Here is a 23,485-nt window from a genome sequence, read left to right as displayed (position 1 = left end):
ACCAATAGCAGAGCTGTTGCTCTTACTTGATAAATTTGTGACTGAGAGTTGAGTGCAGAAAGTTTGAGGCTGATAATTAATCACCTCTTTTTCTTCTCTGACTTCTGAACCAACTAAGAAAGAGACAGAAAAATAATGGAAGATCAACATGTCTGTCTGATTACTCACCAGCTTGATTACTGATATGGAGAAGAGAACTTGGGTCTGGAGTCACAACTGGGCTTTGAATCCTTTTCCCTGAGCATTGGATTACCAACCCCTAACCATAGAGACACAGTGCCCCAAGGGGAGCAGTCTACATGAAGGAGCAGCAAGACGTGCTTCAGAAAGAGAAAAGGGAGACTTGGCCCATGATTCACACCCACTTCCCAGGCTCAACAACCAGATAGGATTGGGGAGGAGTGAGTGAGGGTGATAGAGAGAAGATTAGAACTTACCTTTCCATTATTTTCCTTCTTGGAGTCAGATGTTCCTTCTTGAAATAGAATGTAATCTCCCCAAGGATTTCTCTATTTTGTTCACTGCTGAATCCAAAGTCCATAGATCTCAGTAAATACCCACTGAAGAATGAATGAATAGAAACCTGAGAACTAGGGAATAGGATTTTCCCTAACAGTAAGTTCTTTGAAATTATTTCTACAGCTCAACGAGCTATCCATTTGTTCAATTGGAAGTACTAGATAGAAAAGAGCAGCATTGTCTGTCCTTGTTGAAGGGGGTCTTGGTGGCTTAAAAGAGTGGTCAAAGCACCCAGTACACACACTGAGGGGTCTTGGAGAGACTGTAGGAAGAAGCTCATTTGACCCCAAGCCATTAAATTGGGTTCTACTTCAGGATTAAGCAAAAGATAACAAGTTATCAAATCTTCCGGACCCCACTTTTCTCATTCACAAAATGGCCCCTAATAGTCTTACCTTTCTTAGAGTCTAGAAAACAAAGACTAAGAATGGGTATTCGTAGAGTGGTGTACCTATCCAATCAGTTCTAGGGTTCATATCTTTACAGTTCAGGTGGTGTCCTATTTATTGTTATTACTAATACTTTACCATGTCCATATATACTGTTTCTTCCAGGGATTTAAATCAACTGGACAAATTTCTGTACAATCATAATAATTACTAATTCATTCCTGTACTCCAAATGCTTTGCGCTAGTTTCACGAGGAAAAAACATCCAATCTAAAATTAGGATTTTGATTTTGAAAGTAATGATATTAAAGCCAATTCTTAATATCAAAAACTGATTTAGAAATAAGTTTCAATTAAATCAGCAGTATGTGTACTTGGAAAAAATGTGGAGAACTATGAAAGCATCTCTGCAAAGATCTGTATATTAAGTTTCAATTTTGTTCTTTACTGTATCTCTGAATTACAGACATGCTGAATGCAGGCCTCAATTTCAAAGGACCATTTTTAAGCTTAAAGAACATGACAATGAAACTACCAGCTAGAAGTAGGCATGGATCAGATGTATTTTTCTTTATAAAGGCTGTTACAGCCAGACAATGGGGATGAGGTTACAGAGACAGAATTTAAAGCTCTTATAGAATACAGCCATATTTATAATGGTGTACTCCAAGTCAATATTCTATATCAGTTAGAAAACATCCTGTGATGTGACTTTTATGTCCCAGAAAATAGCTCCCATCTCTAACCCTTCTGCAAATACTGACAGCTCCATTGGTTCAGATCTTCTTTCATTACATTAGACCAGTCTCTCAGTTAGGGGGTGATTTTGAGTCTCTCCTTCCCCAGGGGACAGTTGGCAAAGTCTGGGATATTTTTTGGTTTTTAGAAATAGGGGAGGGTGTGCTCCTGGCATCTGGAATAGGGGCCAGGGTTGCTGCTAAGCACCCTACAATGCACAGGACAGTCCCCTACAGCAAAGAATTATCTCTCCCAACACGTCAATAATGCCATGATTGGGAAACTCTGCACTAGACTCTTAATATTGAGCAATCTTCTGGATCTCTGCTGTGGGATGACTATGGGGAGATCCATGGAAGAAATACGTCTTCTGTTGAGCCTTAAAAAGATGGGCGTGATTTGGGTAAGTGGAGGGCCATTCCAGGAGGAAATTTCAATGGAGAAAAGGGGGTCCATAAGCAGACACATACTTGAAATGTTGAAGGAACACTGTTCAAGCCAACCTATCTTAAATGGAGAGCCCATATTGAGATATGATAGGACATGACACAGTGATGCTGGATTTGGGAAGACCTTAAGTGTATAACATTAAAGAATTGAGCTCTACCCTTAGATTTAGTAGTGCAAAATTGACAACTCTAGAGCAGGAAATAAATATATGTTTTACCCACTTTTGAAATGCAGCTGCCCTGAACCAGGCCCAGGAATTTCAGAATGTGTAGTCCAGTTTAGATTTGAAAAGACAGAAGACAGAAAGGTCACTTACTAGTTTATCATAAATAACCAAATATACGAGCCCAAATGATTGTAGTGATGGCAGAATTGAAAGAAAGGGACAAGAAAAAAAGGAGATATCACAAAGAATGAAAGATTTGGCTCTTCCTCTGGGAGTTTGGTGATGATGGTAAATGAAGGAATTCGGAGGTGGGAAGCTGGGCCTCTGAGAACCAGGAATATACTGAAGCTGAAGGTCTGGGCAGGAGGGGGGTCAACAACCAGACAGGTGATAAAGGGTAAAGAAGTGCATCTGAGTCAGAAATCAGAGAAATGCATCATCACGTCAGATCCTAGCTAGGCAGACAGCAATAAATTATCGTCTCCCCAACATCACATGCACATTCTTCCTTCGGAACATTTTCCCATTAAATTCTCATCTGTAATACTCTCTCCCCTCTCGACCCACCTTGGAGGCCAGGTAAAGAAAGACACATCTTTCGTATTGATACTCTCCTTGTCACCGCAGAGCAAGAATACAGAAGATGATCCAATATTCAATCTTGCATGGTACAAAAAGACATGAGCCTAAGGAGACATGAATATTTACAGATGAGAGATACAGCCTAGAACACTGTAGAGCAGGCAGGGGCAGAAATCCAGCAGCCAAACAGTTCAATACTAAGAAAACCCAGATGCCAAAGACAAGCAGCCAGGGAACTCTCAAGCTGGCAGAGGGGAAAACAAAAGGGTACAATAGGAGGTCATGTTTAGTGACAAAGAGGGGAAAAAATGTTAAGAGGAGTGTGGTGAACAGTCCAGTGGGATGCTGTGGCCTGCTTGAGAACATGAGCTGCAGAGTCAGACAGACGAGGCTCAGAGTCGGCTCCCTGGTCCACTTACTGTGAGATCATCAGCACTTCACTTAACTTTCCAGAGCCTGTTTGCTGCGCTGTAAAATGGAGGAAAATACGTCTTCCTCACGGGACTGTTGTGGTTACATAAGATGACTGATGAGATGACATGTGACTAAATGAAATCAAATGATACATATGCAGCTGGAAAAATGTTTCAAATTTATTAAGGTGATTTTCTCTTTTGCCTTTGATGACACAGCCTTTGTCCTAGTCCACTGCTTCTCAAATTTTGATGTTCACACTTACCACCTGAAGATTTTGTTAAAGTGCAGATTCCGGTTCAGTGGAACTGGGTAGAGTCTATGTTACACACTCCTGACAAACTCTGCTAGAAATGCTGTTGCTGCATAGACCACACTTTAGCAGCAAGACTGCAGGGTGCCCGAGGCATTCGACTGATGGGGATTTGCTGCAGCTGAAGGTATGTGACAGAAGGGATGCAAAAGTAAGACTGAGATAAAATTCAACTTCTGTTCTTCAAAACTAGGATTCTGCAATAAGACCGTAGACGTGTAAGCAGGTTCAGGACGAGACCCTAGTTTTATATAAATGGTGTCCAGATTAGAAGAGGAAGGGGAGACAGCCAACTTCATTCCAGGCCCAGAGGATTATGGGAAGAGGAAGCTGGAGGGAAGTAGCAGAGCAAAGTGGGGAGATGCATGCTTCAGGGCTCCTCTCTCTGGGCTTTACCCCAGAGAGGGAGAGGTGCAGCCGATGAATGAGGGTAGTACTGAGGGAAAGATTTAGCTTTCCCAAGCTGCCCTGGAATTCCATGTTGCTTTGGTAGGTTTCTATGACAGCTGAGATTCTGCCTTGGAAGCTATCCAGGGAGGATCTCCATGACAGTGGTGAAAGACTCCAAAGCAGACCTCCTGAGCTGGGACCAAATGGGGGTTACAGCAGATCTCAAAGGAGTTTCTCCATCAGCTAGACTGGAGGGAGACTAAGTCAGCCAGGGAAAAGGACCACAGGCTGCCCAGGGCAAGAGAGAACAGCCACGGACTTTAGCCACCTATGTCACCAGATCAAGCAGCACCCAGGTGGACAAGGGACATTGGCCAGGAGACCAGAAGAGAAAAGGACATCCGCCGTAAGGACCCTGGTTCTTCCATGTTGCCCTGGGGTTATGGAAAGCTGCCTCTCCCTGCATATCCCTAGAAAAGAAGCAGCAGAGGGAGAGAGGTTCTCTGAGAAGCTGAGCATTTTAATCCAACAAAGACTCCATGCTACCTAAGGGAACTATTTAATTGGACTAAGTCTGAGATTGATTTGGACAGTTAAATCATTTGAGTTGGGGCTTGAAAAGAAGGCCAAACTTCTTAGAGATAAAATAAAGATATTATATTTTTCTCTAAACAACCAAGTTATACAGTGAGTTAAGTTTACAACCACACTACAAATATGTAAAGTACTTAGCAACGTGTCTGCTATATAGAAAGTGGTCGATAAATGGTAACTAGGTTAAACAGGTTAAGTAAGAACTAAGAAAAGGCCACTGGATCTGGCAATTAAGAAGCTATCATTCCCTTTTGGGAGAGCAGTTTCAGCAAATGGTGGGGATGAAAAGTAGCCCCAGCGGATGCTCAGTCTGACCATGAAAGCCATTATGGCCAACGTTCTACAACACTCAGCACAGCTTTCATTTTATGGAGAGACCAGAAGGGGTGTGAGTTGAGTAAAGATGAAGTCTGACCTTCCCAGGTCAAGGCTCAGGATTATCATCCACTGAGTGGAAGTAACCCTTAAGGGAGTTTAAATCCTATTTCCGGAAATTGGCTCCAAAGCAATTTCCTTGATGAAATGGGTTTTTTGCTAAGTGTGAGATGGCAGATAAATATGAAACAATGTTACATGTTCCAAAGCGATAGCCAAGAATTCTACCTTTAAAAACAATCCTTAAAAGATTAGTTCATTCTACTTACCCCAAAATTGTGGTTTTTAAAGACGAGGCTTGCACCACCCCACAGTCTTGATTTTCTCAAAGCTCTCTCATCTTTCTTATCTCAGATAAAGGCTGCTTTCCCTCATGCTACCGGGCATAGAGGTTTTCTGATGACCAGTCCATAGTTCTGCTACCTCTCCCTGAGCGGTGCAGGTCATTTATTCATCAACAGAGTAGTCACTCCTAGAGAAACTGTGAAATAGAGAGGCTGGTCTTACCACCACCCTTATCTCTCTGGGATCATGCAACCTCATTTTGCCATCTTTCCAACCTCACCAATACACAAAGCCCTCAGTCCATCCCATGATTGCCTAGGTGTCTCCTCTCCCGAATTCTCTTCCACAACTGTTCCCCTTCCCCAAACTCAAACCGTGCCCAAGCCTGCCCTTATCTTTCTTCTCTTTCTCCTCCTCTCAAAATTGACTAGTCCTTTGTTCTGTGATCTCAGGTCCCACTCCCTTCCAGGGACAAGCTGATAATGTCTTTCAGATGACCTGGCATCATTATTCATAAGTAGCTTTGGTTACCTTGTAAAAATACATAATATCACATGAAAAGATGCTGAGCATGATTATTCATTAGGAAAATGCAAATCAAAACCACAGTGAGATACCACCTCGTACCTACTAAGATGATTATAATCAAAAATGTGGAAAATAACAAGGATAACAAGTGGTGGCGAGGATGTAGAGATTGGAACCCTTGTACATTGCTGCTAGGAATCTAAAATGATGCAGCTGCTGTGCAAAACAATTTGGCGGCTCTTCAAAAATTTAAACATAGAATTACAATATGACTCAGCAATTCCACTCCTAAATATATAACCAAAAGAATTGAAAATAGGTACTCAAACTAGTACTTGTACACAAATATTCAAAGAAACAATATTTACAATAGCTGAAAGGTGGAAACACCCAAATGTCCACCAACAAATGAATGGATAAACAAATTGTGTTATATCCATACAATAGAGTACTGTTCAGCTGTTAAAAAAAAAAAAAACGTGAAGTACTGATACAGGCTACAACAATGTGGATGAACCTTGGAAACATTACACTAAGTCAAAGAAGTCAGACACAAAACTCACATATTGTATGATTTCATTGGTATGAAATATTCAGAATAGGTAAATAGAGACAGACAGCAGAGGGGAGGCTGGGGGAAAAGCAGGGTAGGGAGTAACTGCTTAATGAGATGAGGTTTTACTTTGGAGCAACAAGTGTTTTGGAACTTGATAGAGGTAATGGTTACACAATACTGTGTATGTACTAAACACCACTGGATTGTTCACTTTAAAATGGTTAATTTTTGAGTTATTTGTAGTGAGGTGGATGGACCTAGAGTCTGTCATACAGAGTGAAGTAAGTCAGAAAGAGAAAAACAAATACCATATGCTAACACATATATATGAAATCTAAAAAAAAAAAAAAAGTGGTCATGAAGAACCTAGGGGCAGGACGGGAATAAAGACACAGACCTACTAGAGAATGGACTTGAGGATACGGGGAGGGGGAAGGGTAAGCTGGGACGAAGTGAGAGAGTGGCATGGACATATATACACTACCAAACGTAAAATAGTTAGCTAGTGGGAAGCAGCCACATAGCACAGGGAGATCAGCTCGGTGCTTTGTGACCACCTAGAGGGGTGGGATAGGGAGGGTGGGAGGGAGGGAGACGCAAGAGGGAAGAGATATGGGGACATATGTATATGTATAACTGACTCACTTTGTTATAAAGCAGAAACTAACACACCATTGTGAAGCAATTATACTCCAATAAAGATGTTTTTATAAATAAATAAAATGGTTAATTTTACATTAGGTGAATTTCACCTCAATTTGTTAAAAAATGCTTATGTGTGCTTAAGACCATTAAAATGTAACCCAGAGCGAGAATACACGGCCTGTAAACATCTTGAGAACAGAGGTTATATCTCATGATAATTTTTTTTTTAATACATTGAGGCATTCTGGTCTATATTGCTTCTTTTTGCCTTGCAGAAAGAATTATCGTGCCCTCAGTTCCTGCTGCAGCCCCCAACAGTTTTTGCATACCATTGACAATATTAAAGACACCACGGATGGGAACTGAGTGTCATTTTCAAGTTATCTAACTGTCCTCTATACAGCTGCTATTTACTGAAGACTTCGGCAAAGAGCAGTGAGATTCTCACCCTATTCCTGATGTGATTTTTAATTTCCCACTATTCTCCAATCTCCTTTCATTAAGTCCATTCCTCCCATGCACGAGTTTGTACCCTTTCCAAAAGGAGAGACCTGATGTCATGTGCTGGGATATCTATGATTTTTCTTGCTCCTGGATTTCTTTCTTTCTCTGTTGTAGTTAATAGCTTCACCACATGGTGCTTCAGCCTGGCAAACAGCAGTGCCCGTTCCAGTGAGCTTCTTCTCTGTCCCACTCACGCTGCCCTGGGTTACTGCAGATTGCCATGATGCAGCAGGATTCTTCCCCATCCTCCCACTTCCCCGGCTCCTCATATTTCCCCACTGCCTCTGCACATCCCAGAGTTGGGTGTCCCAGCCCCAGTGTCTGTATGGACCATAGACAGACCAAGATGAGCTTCTTCCCTAACATTAACTACCAATGCTGGTTTTGATTCTTAAATCTTGGGAAAGTGCCAGATTTGCTGAAGGATATTGGGGACCTGAATATCCCTAGTGGTTCTTCCTGTCATGGAGTCCTTGGTAGCAACTCCCTTCTTCCTTCCCTCTGTCAAAGTTTAGAATTTACTAAGCAGCCAAAAAGAATATTGGACTACATTTGACCACTACATTTCTCTCTCTGAATTAACAAACTGGCATCTTCTAAATTAAAGGGAGGGAACTGACGATTGGTTCATAAACACTTGGTTTCTTTCTACTCTCCTGGACACACCGATGGGCAAGACAACAGGCAGCTACCACACTCACGATGGCTCCAGCACACGACTCAGCACATTTCCTCTGATCCACAGCTCACCCCCCTCCCCAGATGAGCTCAAGGTACATTGTCCTCTGCACAGACGTCCCCCAAGCTCCGCACCAGTTTCTGTCTCACTCTTGTGGTGGCTGCAAAGTCAACAGTGTTCTTGTTCCTCCCGAGTCATCCCTGTGTCACCAAGTACCAGGCTACCAAAGCTCGTTCTTCTACCTCTACTGATCCAAGAATTCTATATCTACCAAGAAAACATGAACACAGATATTCCCAGATATCTATAACCACAAACAAAGCCTCTTATCAGTGACCTTTCACATGCATACATAGGAGTTAACCCAGTAATTTCTCCCACGTTGAAAATATAGCTTTTCTTCCTGAATAGTCCTATCAAGCTCTCCCATTCTTGACAAACTTTTACGTATTTCTTGTTTCCTAATAAAAAGTATCCAAACTTTTCCCCACCCCCACTGCTTGCATTACCCTCACTCCTCTCTTCTTCATCAGGGCTGCCTACCTTCTCATCTCACATTCATTATTTACTCTCCAAAACTGTGCTTTTTGAGGCTTTTACAACACACCACCAAGCTAAGGTGGTCACTTGCTGAAAGCCATGCATCTACAAATAGGTCGCGAGTTCGTGAATTTCCAGAGAGAACAGAGTCCAGAGCCCATAAAGCTACTATTTCCGCCTTGAGAGAAGCAGAAAAAGCAGCTGCTGCCCGAGTGGAAATGAATTCCCACTGTGATACAAAAGGATGATTAAGAGGCAGCTGTTGTCATCATGGTCCCATTAGTAGGTGAGAAAACTGGGGTTCAGATAAATGAAGTGCAATGTCCAGATGTTCAGCGCTGATAAATGGCAGACTGGACCTCAACCCCCAGGCTGTGGACATAACCATGATGCCAACCTGCCAATATAGCCAAGTTTTCCTGCCCCAACTGCAGCCTCACCAACAAGGCTGTCGCTAGTAATTTGGCTTCCTTTCTGGCTTTCCTCAAGGTTTAGAATTTACTAAGCAGCCAAAAAGAATATTGGACTACATTTGACCACTACATTTCTCTCTCTGAATTAATAAACTGGCATCTTCTAAATTAAAGGAACAGAAAGTCGATTTATTCTAATCTTTAAAACTTTTCCAAAGTATTTCTGCCCATTGACATCCAAGACAAATGAGTTTTACTTCAAAGTCTTTTTCTTTTAATTTAATTTTATTTATTTTTTTATACAGCAGGTTCTTATTAGTTATCTAGTTTATACATATTAGTGTATATATGTCAAAGTCTCACCACTTTCCAAAGCTCTTTTTGTATGTGTTCTAGTAATTCCTCATTGCAATATGGTATTTAGTCATTCCTCGTTACACTGCTGTATCCATTGGAGTAATGAACGCTGGGTACCACAGCAGCTCTGAATTACAAATGCTTATGTCTCTCACATAGGATGGTATGATGCAGAGCCCACCTGCTCTGCATCCTGTAGCTACGACATCTGGAGTTTGTGACCTTCGAGCTCACCACATGCATATATTTAAGGACCAGGCCTCAGAGCAGCTTGAATCATTTCCAACAATATCCCATTGGCCAGAACCTAATCACCTGACCCCCAAACATACAAGGGAGGCAGGAAAATGTACAGAAGCACATGGATATTTGAGTACAGACTCTGCTATAACATTTCATTTATGTTGAGCACAAAAAATTGAAAGATACAAGGAAAGAATAAAAAAGAAAAAATCTCTAATATTAAATCTCATTCACTGAGATTGTTAAATTTTCCAGGCATTTGTATATTTATATACAGATGCATATATATAAAGGATAGAGAGAGAGAAAGAGAGATGGTATCACATCAAACACAAGTTCTTTTTTTTTAAAACATCTTTATTGGAGTATAATTGCTTTACAATGGTGTGTTAGTTTCTGATTTACAACAAAGTGAATCAGCTATACATATACATATATTCCCATATCCCTTCCCTCTTGCGTCTCCCTCCCACCCTCCCTATCCCACCCCTCTAGGTGGTCACAAAGCACCGAGCTGATCTCCCCATGCTATGCGGCTGCTTCCACTAGCTATCTATTTTACATTTGGTAGTATATATTAGTCCATGCCACTCTCTCACTTCATCCCAGCTTACCCTTCCCCCTCCCCATGTCCTCAAGTCCATTCTCTACATCTGCGTCTTTATTCCTGTCCTGCCCCTAGGTTCTTCAGAACCACTTTTTTTTTTTTTTTTTTTTAGATTCCATGTATATGTGTTAGCATATGGTATTTGTTTCTCTCTTTCTGACTTACTTCACTCTGTATGACAGACTCTAGATCCATCCACCTCACTACAAATAACTCAATTTCGTTTCTTTTTATGGCTGAGTAATATTCCATTGTATATATGTGCCACATCTTCTTTATCCATTCATCTGTCGATGGACACTTAGGTTGCATCCATGTCCTGGCTATTGTAAATAGAGCTACAATGAATATTGTGGTACATGCGTCTTTTTGAATTATGGCTTTCTCAGGGTATATGCCCAGTAGTGGGATTGCTGGGTCGTATGGTAGTTCTATTTTTAGTTTTTTAAGAAACCTCCATACTGCTCTCCATAGTGGCTGTATCAATTTACATTCCCACCAACAGCGCAAGAGGGTTCCCTTTTCTCCACACCCTCTCCAGCATTTATTGTTTGTAGATTTTTTGATGATGGCCATTCTCACTGGTGTGAGATGATATCTCATTGTAGTTTTGATTTACATTTCTCTAATGATTAATGATGTTGAGCATTCTTGCACGTGTTTGTTGGCAATCTGTATATCTTCTTTGGAGAAATGTTTACTTAGGCCTTCTGCCCGTTTTTGGATTGGGTTGGTTGTTTTTTTGTTATTGGGCTGCATGAGCTGCTTGTAAATTTTGGAGATGAATCCTTTGTCAGTTGCTTCATTTGCAAATATTTTCTCCCATTCTGAGGGTTGTCTTTTTGTCTTGTTTATGGTTTCCTTTGCTGTGCAAAAGCTTTGAAGTTTCATTAGGTCCCATTTGTTTATTTTAGTTATTTCCATTTCTCTAGGAGGTGGGTCAAAAAGGATCTTGCTATGATTTATGTCATAGAGAAACACACGCTTTTGGACAGTTTGATATCATCCCACAGGTCTGTGAGGCTTTGTTCAATGGAGCAATGTATATATTGGTATGAGAGATGTTTTGTTAAAAAAAAACAGGCTATGTTTATATATATAAATATATATGTATATATCCATATGAGATATTGATAAAATAGGCTGTTTTTTAACAAAACATCTCCCATATCAATGTATACATCAACGTCACGCCGTCAAAATTCTTTTTTTTTTTTTACTAAATTTATTTATTTATTTATTTTTGGCTGCGTTGGGTCTTCGTTGCTGCACACGGGCTTTCTCTAGCTGTGGTGAGCGGGGACTACTCTTTGTTGTGGTGCATGGGTTTCTCATTGCTGTGGCTTCTCTTGTGGCAGAGCACGGGCTCTAGGCACACGGGCTTCAGTAGTTGTGGCACACTGGCTTAGTTGCTTCACGACATGTGGGATCTTCCCAGACCAGGGCTTGAACCCGTGTCCCCTGCATTAGCAGGCGGATTCTTAACCACTGTGCCACCAGGGAAGCCCCAAAATTCTTAATTACCATATAACCTTCCATTTTATAGTTATCCCATAATTTGTTTAAGCATTTCCCTGTTATTTCCCATTTAAATTTTTGCCAGTTTTTTTTTTACTGTTATGGACAATACTGTATAAGCATCCTTATAAATACACACACTTTTGGGAACTTGTTACATTAGGTTAAACCCCTAGAAATAGAATTGCTTGGCCAAAATATATTTAGGTTAGATGCTTATTATACATATTGCTGAACAACCCCATACAAAAGTTATACTGATTTACGATCCTTTATCACTTTTAAATCATTTCAACCTGTTATGGTGCTATGCTCTATGAATGTTTTGTGACTTTGTGACAATGGCTTCTATTTTGTTATTATTCAACACTGTAATGTTAAAATGTTACTGACAGCATCCTTCAGTCAAACACTCATGGATGGCTGCAATGGAATAGCCCTGCTACAGCCTACCTCTCTCACTGATTACAACTCCACACTGGATGAATACAGGAAACTATTACCTGGGAACTCTGGAAAGTAAACCAGAGCAGGCATATTGGGGAGGGAAGTCAAAATTTAAAGAATGATCAGTATAGTGGTGAGTTTCTTAGTTTTGGGTTTTTTTTTTTTCTCCTTTATCTCCTGGTTTTGACCTGAAGTCAGGCTGAATTGGGGAATCAAGGAATAGGTGCAGACAGCAAAAATCCCGAGAGGAACCCATTTTCCTGGTCAGAGGATCGAGAAACGGGTCCTGTGAGACCTACAGAATGTGAGGGGAATCCCTGTCTCTTGAACTTGTTTTTTCTCTTCCAACCCTGCCAAGACCAGCCTGCTGCAGGGATGGTGGTGGACTCTGCAGCACCTAAAATCTCTAAGGAAAACCTGACTCTGTGGAGAGCAAAATCAGCAAACAGGGCATCTGTGTGCAAGGAGTGCGAGTGGATCCTCCTTGCTATTTTTTCTCTCTTTTACTTCTGCACATCACCTGCAAAGGTGGGCCACGTCATACAGGAGTGCACAACAGCACGAGACTCAGACTCTGAGAGGACCCCATCCTCTGGCCATAGGAATTGGGAAAGCAGATGTCTGAAGCCAGAGAGGAGAGGGCTGAAGAACGGGATGCCCTGCTTCTGTTTATAGACCAGCAAAAAGCACTGGCTCACCACCATGCAGCATGTGTGAGGGACACTCATAAAGAAGCAAGTACAGATTCTAAGAACTAAACTACGATATAAACCACCACCCAAGTCCCAGACTGACCCCTGAGTGGCCCAAGCAAGAGGCAGACTCAAACAGCATAGTTAAGATTTTGAAAACTAGGGCTTCCCTGGTGGCGCAGTGGTTGAGAATCTGCCTGCCAATGCAGGGGACACGGGTTCGAGCCCTGGTCTGGGAAGATCCCACATGCCGCGGAGCAACTGGGCCCGTGAGCCACAACTACTGAGCCTGCGCGTCTGGAGCCTGTGCTCCGCAGCAAGAGAGGCCGCGATGGTGAGAGGCCCGCGCACCGCGATGAAGAGTGGCCCCCACTTGCCGCAACTAGAGAAAGCCCTCGCACAGAAACGAAGACCCAACACAACCATAAATCAATTAAAAAAAAAAAAAAGATTTTGAAAACTAAACTGACATTACTCCAAATATAAAGGGCAAAGGAAATATGAACAATTCTCCAAGGAAAAGATAATCAGCAGATGTCATCCTGAGCAACTATTATAACTCTTCTCCATGAGGTAGAGGGAAACACTCTTGAACTGAATGTGAAGATAGATTTCTCAGCAGAGAAATGGAAATGATTTCTTAATGGAAAATTTCAAACCAAAAATACGCTATCAGAAGAAAAAAAACGCAATGGGTGGATTTTTAAGTGACAGAGGAAATGACAGAGGAAAAAGTCAATAAACTTAAAGATGGATCGATTAAAATTATCTTATTGGGAGAACAGAGAAGAAAAAATTGAGGAAAAAAAAAAAGAAAACATTATCAAAGCCTCATGGACCTGTGGAATGATATCAAATGGTCCAGTATGCCTATCACACTCCCTGAAGGAGAGAAGAAAGACACTGATGCAGAAAAATATTTGAAGTAGCAAAGTCTAAAAATTCCCCAAATTTGGCAAAGGCATACATTAAAACCACAGTGATATACAATTGATCTTCATTACTCACAGATTCTGTATGTGCAAATTTACCTACTCGCTAAAATTTATTTGTAACCCCCAAACCAAAATTCATGACGCTTTCACAGTCACTCGTGGACGTGCACAAAACAGAAAATTTTGAGCGTCCTGCAGTGCTCGTCGCCAGCTGAGATGGAAAAGGTGACTCTGTGCATGCTCGTTTCAAGCCTCATGCAGAAGTGGCCAGAGGACTAGCCGGTGGGGGGCAGCGCAGTATACAGCAGGAAGTTCTGGCTCTGGGGCCAGCTGGATGGGGTTTGTATCCCAACCTAGCCTGTACCTGTTAGTGAGGCAGCCCCAAGGAAGTTACTTAACACCCCTGAATCTCCCATTCCCTTTTGTAAAAAAGGGAGGGAAGAAGGGAGGGAGGGAGAATCTACCAGGATGAGTTATTTTTCAGATTTAAGATTAAAACCTATGGAATATATATGTACGTATGTCTCCTAGGACCAATGGTTCAATATCTGCTAATTCATTATTTGCAGTGACTTCATAGAATTTAACTACTGTGAATAAGGAGAATCAACTGTATTAGTCACTAAAAGGAATGAAGCATATGTTACAATGTGGATGAACCTTGAAAACATTATGCTCAGTGAAAGCAGCCAGTCAAAATGTATATATGGTTCCATTTATATGAAATGTCCAAAATAGGCAAACTCACGGAGACAGCAAGTAGATTAGTGGTTTCCAGGGCCTGTAGGTAGAGGGGAGTAAGAAGTGACTAATAGGTATGGGGTTTCTTTCTGGGGTGATGAAAATGTTCTAGAACTAGATAAAGGTGATGGTTTCTTACTTTTGAATAAAAACCACTGAATTCTACACTTTAAAAGGATGTTTTGTGGTATGTGAATTATATCTCAATTTTTAAAAACACAGTGGTATTCCTCTACACACCTATTAGAATACCTAAAATTTAAAAATAAAAAAAAAAGGAAATGCCAAATGTTGACAAGGATGTGGAGGAATTGGAACTCTCATACACTACTGGTGGGAATGTAAAATGGTGCAACCAATTTGGAAAATAGCTTGGTAGTTTTCTGTAAAGTTAAACATACACCTAACATACAATAAGCAGTCCCACTCCTAGGTTCATCAAAGCGAAATTAAAAGCTATGTTCACACAAAAACCTATATGAGAATGTTTATGGCAGCTTTATTTGTAATCACAATAATCTGGAAACATTCCAAATGACCCTCAACTGGGAAATGGATTAAAAAAAAAATTGTGGTATACAGAGCTAGAACAAATAATCTTAAATTTTATATGAAACCACAGAAGACCCAGAATTGCCAAAGCAATCCTGAGGAAAAAGAACAAAGCTGGAGGCATAACCCTCCCAGACTTCAGACAATACTGCAAAGCTATAGTAATCAAAACAGGGTGGTATTGGCACAAAAACAGATACGTAGATCAATGGGATGGAGTAGAAAGCCCAGAAATAAACCCACACACCTACAGTCAACTAATCTTTGACAAAGGAGGCAAGAATATACAATGGAGAAAAGACAGTCCCTTCAGCAAGTGGTGCTGGGATAGCTGGACAGCCACATGTAAATCAATGAAGTTAGAACACTCCCTCACACCATACACAAAAATAAACTCAAAATAGCTTAAAGACTTAAATGTATGACATGACACCATAAAACTTCTCGAAAAGAACATAGGCAAAACACTCTCTGATGTAAATCATAGCAATATTTTCTTAGATCAGCCTCCCAAGGTGAAAGAAACAAAAGCAAAAATAAACAAATGGGACCTAATCAAATTTATAAGCTTTTGCACAGCAAAGGAAGCCATAAACAAAACAAAGAGACAACTTACAGAATGGGAGAAAATATTTGCAAACGATGCAACTGACAAGGGATTAATATCCAAAATATACAAACAGCTCATACAACTCAAAAGAAAAAAAAACCAAGCCAATCCAAAAAAAGGATGAGAAGAAAGGAGATGGGCAGGAGAATAGCTACCATTTAATGACCACCTACTCTGTGCTGAGCTCTGACCTATGCACTTTATAAACAATATTTTAGTATTTTCTATGGCATGTGTGCTGCTGGTTGTAACCTTGGGTCATTTTAAAGATACAGAGAAAAACTGTTTTACTTTAAGAATTATGAATTTTTAGTTAGAGTATATTTATGTCTTTTCATTCATGGTGGTAATATAGTTTCCTTTTTAAAATACTTATTTTTCTTTAAGTCAACCTATGGTAAATCTTAACTAGCAAAAATCATAAAGGCATGAAATTTAGGAAATCCAGTATTATCTCTTTTGATCTCAAAATCACCCAGCGTGAGGAAGGTAGAATTTGACCCAGCTTACAGAAGAGGAAACTGAGGTTCCAAGAGGTCAAGTAACACTCTCAAATCACACAACTACCGATAGAGTCAGAATTTAATATGAGCTCTGTCTGACTACAAAATATATGGCCCTCTCAGGTGACCCCATCACCCAAGACCTCCCCCAGCCATGACAGATGTGATCACATTTGTGGTACAAAGCCATGAGCTACACTGTGTGAAGATTTAAAACACTGACTTGAGTCAGTCCTTACCATCCACCAGTCCTGTGACCTTGGACAGGTAACTTACCTTCTCTAAGCTTCATTTTCCTTACCCGAAAGTGGGGTTGCTAATACCTGCCTGGTACATCTGTGATGAGGATTTGTTATTAAGAGCTTATAAAGTGCCTGGTACATACAAAGTGCTCCATAAATGTTACTTATGACTGCTACTGTTACTAACATTAATAAGACTATTCCAGGCTATTAGACGGAGGCTATGGACATTCCTGGTCAGGCCAGGCTTAGAAAATGAGCTGGGCTGAGGCTCCATCTTGGAAGAGGACCTCAGGGACTCCTGCTGAGAGCAGCTGGGAAAAGCCGGATCTGACCAGGAGTCCTTCAGGCACTACCCAGAGACAGGAGAGTATGGCCAGGGCTCTGGAGCCAGTCTGCCTGGGATGAGTTATTTAACTTTTTTGTGCCTCAGTTTCCTCATCTGTGAAATGGGAGTAATAACAACACAGTTGACCCTTAAACAACATGGTTCCAACTGCACAGGTCCACTTATGCTCGGATTTTTTTCACTAAATACGTACTATGGTACATCACAATCCGCAGGTGGATGAACCTGCAGGTGCAGAACCACAGATATGGAGGAACCCCGAACACAAAGAGCTGTAAATTACCGTCAGACTCTTAAGTTATACACAGACTTGCAGCTGTGGCAGGTGGGGGGATCAGCACCTCTAACCTCCACGTTGTTCAAAGGTCAACTGTAGTTACCTCATGAGATTATATATATTAACTGTGTTGACCCAAATAAAGAGGTAAACTGAGGCAAGCTCAAAAAGATAAATTTATTCAGGAATAGCAGAGGAATTGCAACTTGGGACAAGCAAACTGTGGCAAGTTGCAAGCAAGTCCGTTGAGGGTTTGGGGCAAGCTGTATTGATGGGCAGGGGATGTGAAGAGGGAAGAGTTCAGTTAGAGTCAGTTAAAATCAAAAACAAAGGAGACCAGCCTTGAAAACTTCCCACACAGACAAAATCGATCCAGTCACACAAAACTCAATCCAGCCCACATTGTGAGACCAGCTCAACCTGGGTTACTTCCTGTTCAGGCGTCTGGTAAAACTCCCCAAGGTTGATATGAGACAACTTCTGATCAACCCCTCCCCCATCATCCAAGAAAATTCTGACACTATCAGTTTTCTGTAAATCAGGCATTTATGGGAAATCAGTCACTTAGTCCTTAAATGTTGTATTCCCCAGGGCACATGCATGAGATTCTCCATTTAATATCCCCGGTTCTATTTTAGACTGAAATTCTTTCACAACTGCAAGTTAATAGGCGGCACATGGTAAGAGTTATGTGATAGCTATTTTTACCAGGTCCTCTTTTCTCTCTGCGGAAGCTGGCGGTTTGGGCAGTGGTGTCTGCTCAGAGGACCCTGGTGCTGGACCAAGACTTCAGTGCCCGAAGACCCCCTTGATATCCGTTGCGGGCATAGCTGATCCTGGTCAGCCGTAATAACACTGCGCCAAGAAGCACCAACAGCCTTGGGGCTCACTGAGATGCCACCTGACAAAGGACTCTGCATCCGGCAGAGATGCATCATGTCCAGAAAGACATTTCTTACGTCCCCTTTGGTTCCCTCCCCTTTTCAGGAGACCCACCTTCCGAAAAACTTTTGACCCCAAACATTCTTTAATTACTCCAAGTCTCTCTGTCTTTTTTTTCCCCTTATCATTCTGCCAATCTCTATCCAGGAATACTTAAGAATGCTCAAATATGAGAAACAATGAACACAAACAGAATCAAAAAACCTTGAGTAGTCCTACCAGCCACCCAAAACAGGAAGTAAGAAAAGGATCAAAGACACTAGCAGGAGAAGTAAGTTTATTTAGGGTGGCTGATTCCTAGAGGGAACTGGGAGATTTACTCTCTTCTAATTCTAGCAGTTCTCCTGGTTGGTAGGCAGATGATCTACAATAGAAGAAATCAAGGAACACCTGGATTGGAGATAGGGTGTGGTGGCAAGAATTAGGTCGACCATCAGGGAGATGGTCCAGGGTCCCCCACAGCTCCTGACGTGAGCTCAGTCTCACCTCCGCCCTCCTGGTCCTCCAACGTGAACAAGTATATAAATGAACTGGGGTCCTTGGAGATACACTGCAGGCCTTTCTGGAGGACCCTGGGCAAGCGTGAAGAGTGGGTCTTCCCTCCAGCTGGCAACTAGTGGGGGTGGAGGCGAGGTGGGGCTGCAGTCCCAACACAGACTCGGCCGTGAGACGCCTTGAGCAGATGAGTCAGCTGCATCTGTCTCCCATTCGGAAACAGACACTCGATTTTCTGGCTGCTGGCACTTGGGCTGGGCCCTGGGCCCCATACTTAGTGAGCTGTGGGTACCAGTCTGGTTTCTCTGTAACTCATAAAAATCTGCATCAAGACTAAATACCATCTCTAGGAAAGCAAATTATTTTTAATAATTCATTGGCTTACTGGTGGGGCATTGAGTCCCAGAAGAACACCGAGGACATCCAGAGGAGAAAGAGGAAATTCCTGGCAGGCTGCACTGTAGAGAACAGAGCAGAGACACAGAGTAAACAAGTCCCAAGGAGAGAGTCCTGAAATTAACAGGCTGTTCCGTGACACCTCGGGGCAACTGACACTCCTTGGGACTTTTCCTCTCTCCATCAATTCTTCTCCCCACTCTAGTCTGGCCTCCTCATGTCAGCCAGAGTCATGGTTTTAAACACTAAAACTAGATTTGATCATGCCCCTTACCTACTTAAACCTCTCAGGGCTCTTGGATAAGAGTACAAGGTTCTCACCACGTCTATCAGCCCCAATCTCCAGCCTCGGCTTCCAGTGTGCTCCTCTTGCCCATCACTCTTTGTCTAACCACACTGGCCTTCTCCCACAGAAGGTGCTGCCCCAGGATCTTTGCACGTACATTCTGCTCTCTCTAGCTGGAATGCTTCCGCATGTTTGCCAGGTTAATTCCTTTGCCTTCTTCCTATCTCACTTCTCCCTGCCTCACATTCTCCTGTTGTAATACCCTCATCGCTCCCTGTGGGTTTCTTTCTCAGCACTTACCGGTGTTGTACATAATCATCAGTGTATCTGTTTAACATCCGCCTTCCTCTAGGGCCCTGTAAGTTCCATTAGAGCAGAGACTTGTACACAGATGCCTGAACAGCAGATGCCCAGCACAGGTAGATGCTCAAGAAATATTTCTGAGGAAATAACTAATAAAGAAATGAATGGATTGATCGATCCATCAAAAGAGATTGCAGGACTTGTTTCTGGTTGTACAGCTGGAATCCAAACTCAGTCCTGTTTAAGCCAAAGCTCATGCCCTGAACAACTATATTTTTTACTAGCAGTTTAAAACTTCTTTGAATTTATGACTTTGTCCTCACATTCCAAAGTTCTCCAGCAAGAAGAAAAATTATATCGTAGTTAGTAGAAAAGCATCAAGTGGGCCAAGAGTCCAGGGTTACAAGAGGCTGGAGGTCTGGGTGGCCTGTTGGGATGACAAGGAAGGGAAGAGAACCAAATGGAGACCACTTCCTGAGGATGTGGCCTGACTTATGGCTCTGGGGGTGGCTCTAAGCCCAGGTCAGCCCATGTGGAAGGCCCTGTGGGGCTCTGGTCAGCACAGGAGTGGCCGGGGCCCAGACTCCCAGCCCTGCCCCGTCTATAGGAAAGGGAGCCCATTCCTGCCACCTGACCAAACTGTCTAACCCTATCTGACTCCTGGATGCCTGTGATGTACTGGGCATCCCCTGGAGGAAAGCAAAATGTACACGGTCCTAGGCAGCAGCCCCAAGGGACTAGAGAGTCATTAGATCAGTTGTTGATTAAAAGCAAGAGGAAACTTGGGAATCACCTAGCAGTGCTTCTCTGTAGAAAGAAAACTTCTGTGCTGGTCTGTCTCCCAGGAGAAATTTTAGAAAAAGCTCCTCCCATCCCTTCTAGATACACTCCTCCCTACCCTCCCTCTGCTGCTGCAACCTGTGTAAAAATCCCAGTTTCGATTGCTCTTCTGTTCTTGTTTATATGTGTCAATCCTGCAGCAGGCTACGTGCCGGAGGCTGAGGGAACAGAAACACACTGGGCAGTCTTTTTGCCCACTAAGTAGGAAGAAAAAGGGAAAGAAGGCATATACTTTCCGGTGCCGTGTGGACTTCTGGGTGCTGCCGGGTGATGCAAGTTGCACGAATCCCAGAGGAGAACAGGAGGGAGTTGCCCTGAGTCCACGCCTTCCTCTGGACCTTCTCACTTGGGTGACTGATGTTGTGCGGAAGCCCTGCCATCTTTCCAAGTTAAAACTCAGGATTAACTCCGAGCCTTGTTTGCTCTGGGCGGTATGGATTCTTCCAGCCCCTCCACGGGGATGGTGGCTGCTGGACAAGGGAGCCAGTCCAGCCTACGGCTGGTCAGCTGTTCAACTCTTCTCTTGCTCCCCACACGTGGCTTGCTGGCCTCTGACGCTGATTTACCCGGGGCAAGACTGGCCAGCGCGGATGGAGCGCGGATGCAGCCTTGAGAGCCAGTACAGGGCAGGGGGCGTGCCCTCCTCTGGAGCCTTTCTCTCACAGCTCCTCAGCTCAGTGGTCCAGCAGCATCTTCTTGAGAGCAGCCCCTGAGGCTGGAGACTCACTGGAGAGAGGGAATGAAGGGACACAGGCTCAGTAGCGGGTCCCTCAGTGCTGTTTCCTAGAAGGCAGAAAAAAGCAAGGTGTCACCAAACAGAAATGAGCCATCTGACTTCTACCAAGCGAGTCAGGCTGTTAGTCGTCAGCGTTCGCAGAGGGCTCACAGCAGACACACAACCTCTGGGCGCTTGGAAAAAGATAGGCGGCCCATGGCCCATCTTGAGGGTAGTGGGCTGCCCACCGCCCAACCCCTAGAATTTACATTCTAGCTCCTCCTTAATAAACAGCATTGTTGTGCAGGAGCCATTGCACTTGAGCATTTACTAGGACAGGCAGATTTGGGGGGAGATCTGTTCTCCTCACTTGGAAGAGTTGAATCACTTACTTGGTATATGTAAATCTCAGAGACAGAGCCTTGGGAGGAGAGAGGAAGTGAAGGGGTCCCGGTGGGTGGATGGGTCCCACTTTTAACAGTCTACTAACCTCCCACAGCCACCAGTGTGTCCAGCTTCTCTGCAAAAGTAACGAGGAGGAGAAGAGCAGAGGGGGACTGAGGCGAGCAAAAGATGCACCTTGATTGTGGCTTGAATCTCTCCCCCAGAAAGAGAGATTCTAGAACTTTGGGAAAATCAAAGAAAAATGAAGTAGAAAACAAACTAGAAGAGCAAAACTTTGTACAGACATATTCATCAAAAATGGCTATGAAGGGCTTCCGTGGTGGTGCAGTGGTTAAGAATCTGCCTGCCAATGCAGGGAACACGGGTTCGAGCCCTCGTCCAGGAAGATCCCACATGCCGCGGAGCAACTAAGCCCGTGCACCACAACTACTGAGCCTGCGCTCTGGAGCCCACAAGCCACAACTACTGAGCCCGTGTGCCACAACTACTGAAACCTGCACACCTAGAGCCTGTGCTCCACAACAAGAGAAGCCACCGCAATGAGAAGCCCGCGCACCACAACGAAGAGTAGCCCCCACTCTCTGCAACTAGAGAAAGCCCGCCCGCAGCAACGAAGACCCAACACAGCCAAAAATAAATGAAATAAATTTTTTTTTAAATGGCAATGAAAATGCAAGACCCCAGTTTAGGAAAAATGAGTTACTGCTATAAGCACAGCGAAGGATTTGAATATGTTTCTCATACTGTGACTATCTCTCATTCCATCTGGTCAAATATATTCTTTATATTTGACAGATGATGTTTTCCTATAGTTAGTTTTTTCACTGACCATCAACAAGTCAAATAAATTTAGACTGTTTCAGAGGTATCATGTTGGTCAGATGTAGATCGTGATAGAGTTTGAATATTAGATATTTGATCACAATGCTATTAACTTTTTTCTTAAAATAAGTGAATAAATGCATTAACAATTTATTAATAAAAAATCAAAGCTCTTGCAGAAAAACTAGAACCTATACTTTTTTTTCTAATAGATCTTTATTGGAGTATAATTGCTTCACAATACTGTGTTGGTTTCTGTGTATAACAAAGTGAATCAGCTATATGCATACATATATCCCCATATCCCCTCCCTCTTGAGCCTCCCTCCCATCCTTCCTATCCCACCACTCTAAGTCATCGCAAAGCACCGAGCTGATCTCCCTGTGCTATGCTGCTGCTTCCCATTAGCTAGCTATTTTACACTTGGTGGAGGACCTATACTTCTACACATGTGAAAACAACTTTCCTAAGTAGCCTAATCATTAAGCAAACACAAAACTTGGAAGTTTGTCATGGAGTCAAGAAGGTTAAAATGGTGATTTTCAAGTTCTTTTCTTCCTATATCTGACCTCACTATACCTAGCCTACTATTTTCCTAGGGGAAAGGAACCTTCTCTATTCTCGCTGGAGGAAGCACTTGTACAGAATTCCACATGTTGGTGCAGAAACACAGCACTGGATGTGTGTGAAAGGCTGCTGGGTTGGGAAGGCAGAGGGGCCTAGAATCACAGGCAACCACAGAAATGAAATTACAGGCGAGGGAGCAGGTCAGGGTTACTGTCATTGGAGAGGGGTCTTTGTATAGACATTCTCAGCAGGTATGTTGGGATATGAGGGAGTCACCAGGCTTCCATGTGCCTCCAGGTATCCCTTAAACTTGTCTTCCATAATGAATAATGTTTCCTGGGGAAAAAAATCACTATTTTAGATTAAGGTGCTATGGCCCCAAGAGGCCTCATGTAGTGCATTAGTTTCCTTTTGCTGCTGTAACAAATTATCACAAACCCAGTGGCTTATACCAATATAAACTTATTATTTTACAGTTCTGTGTGTCAGGAGTTTGACAAGGATCTCGCTGGATTAAAATCAAGATGTCAGCAGAGTTGCATTCCCATCTGGAGGCACCAG

General features: G+C 42.7%; 1 long non-coding RNA gene across 1 annotated transcript in view; it reads left to right on the top strand.

Annotated features, from left to right (window-relative positions):
* The window catches only part of LOC309655419, a 141,856-nt gene extending 130,354 nt beyond the window's left edge, over positions 1-11,502 (top strand). Inside the window, exon 2 of the long non-coding RNA XR_014260835.1 lies at positions 11,223-11,502. This is a non-coding gene — a long non-coding RNA (uncharacterized lncRNA). The remainder of the gene's footprint in view (positions 1-11,222) is intronic.
* Positions 11,503-23,485: the final 11,983 nt, after the last annotated feature.

Source organism: Balaenoptera physalus, assembly GCF_965194825.1.
Source record: "Balaenoptera physalus genome assembly, chromosome: 2".
Lineage (NCBI taxonomy): Eukaryota > Metazoa > Chordata > Mammalia > Artiodactyla > Balaenopteridae > Balaenoptera > Balaenoptera physalus.
This window is presented reverse-complemented; position numbering and strand designations above follow the sequence as displayed.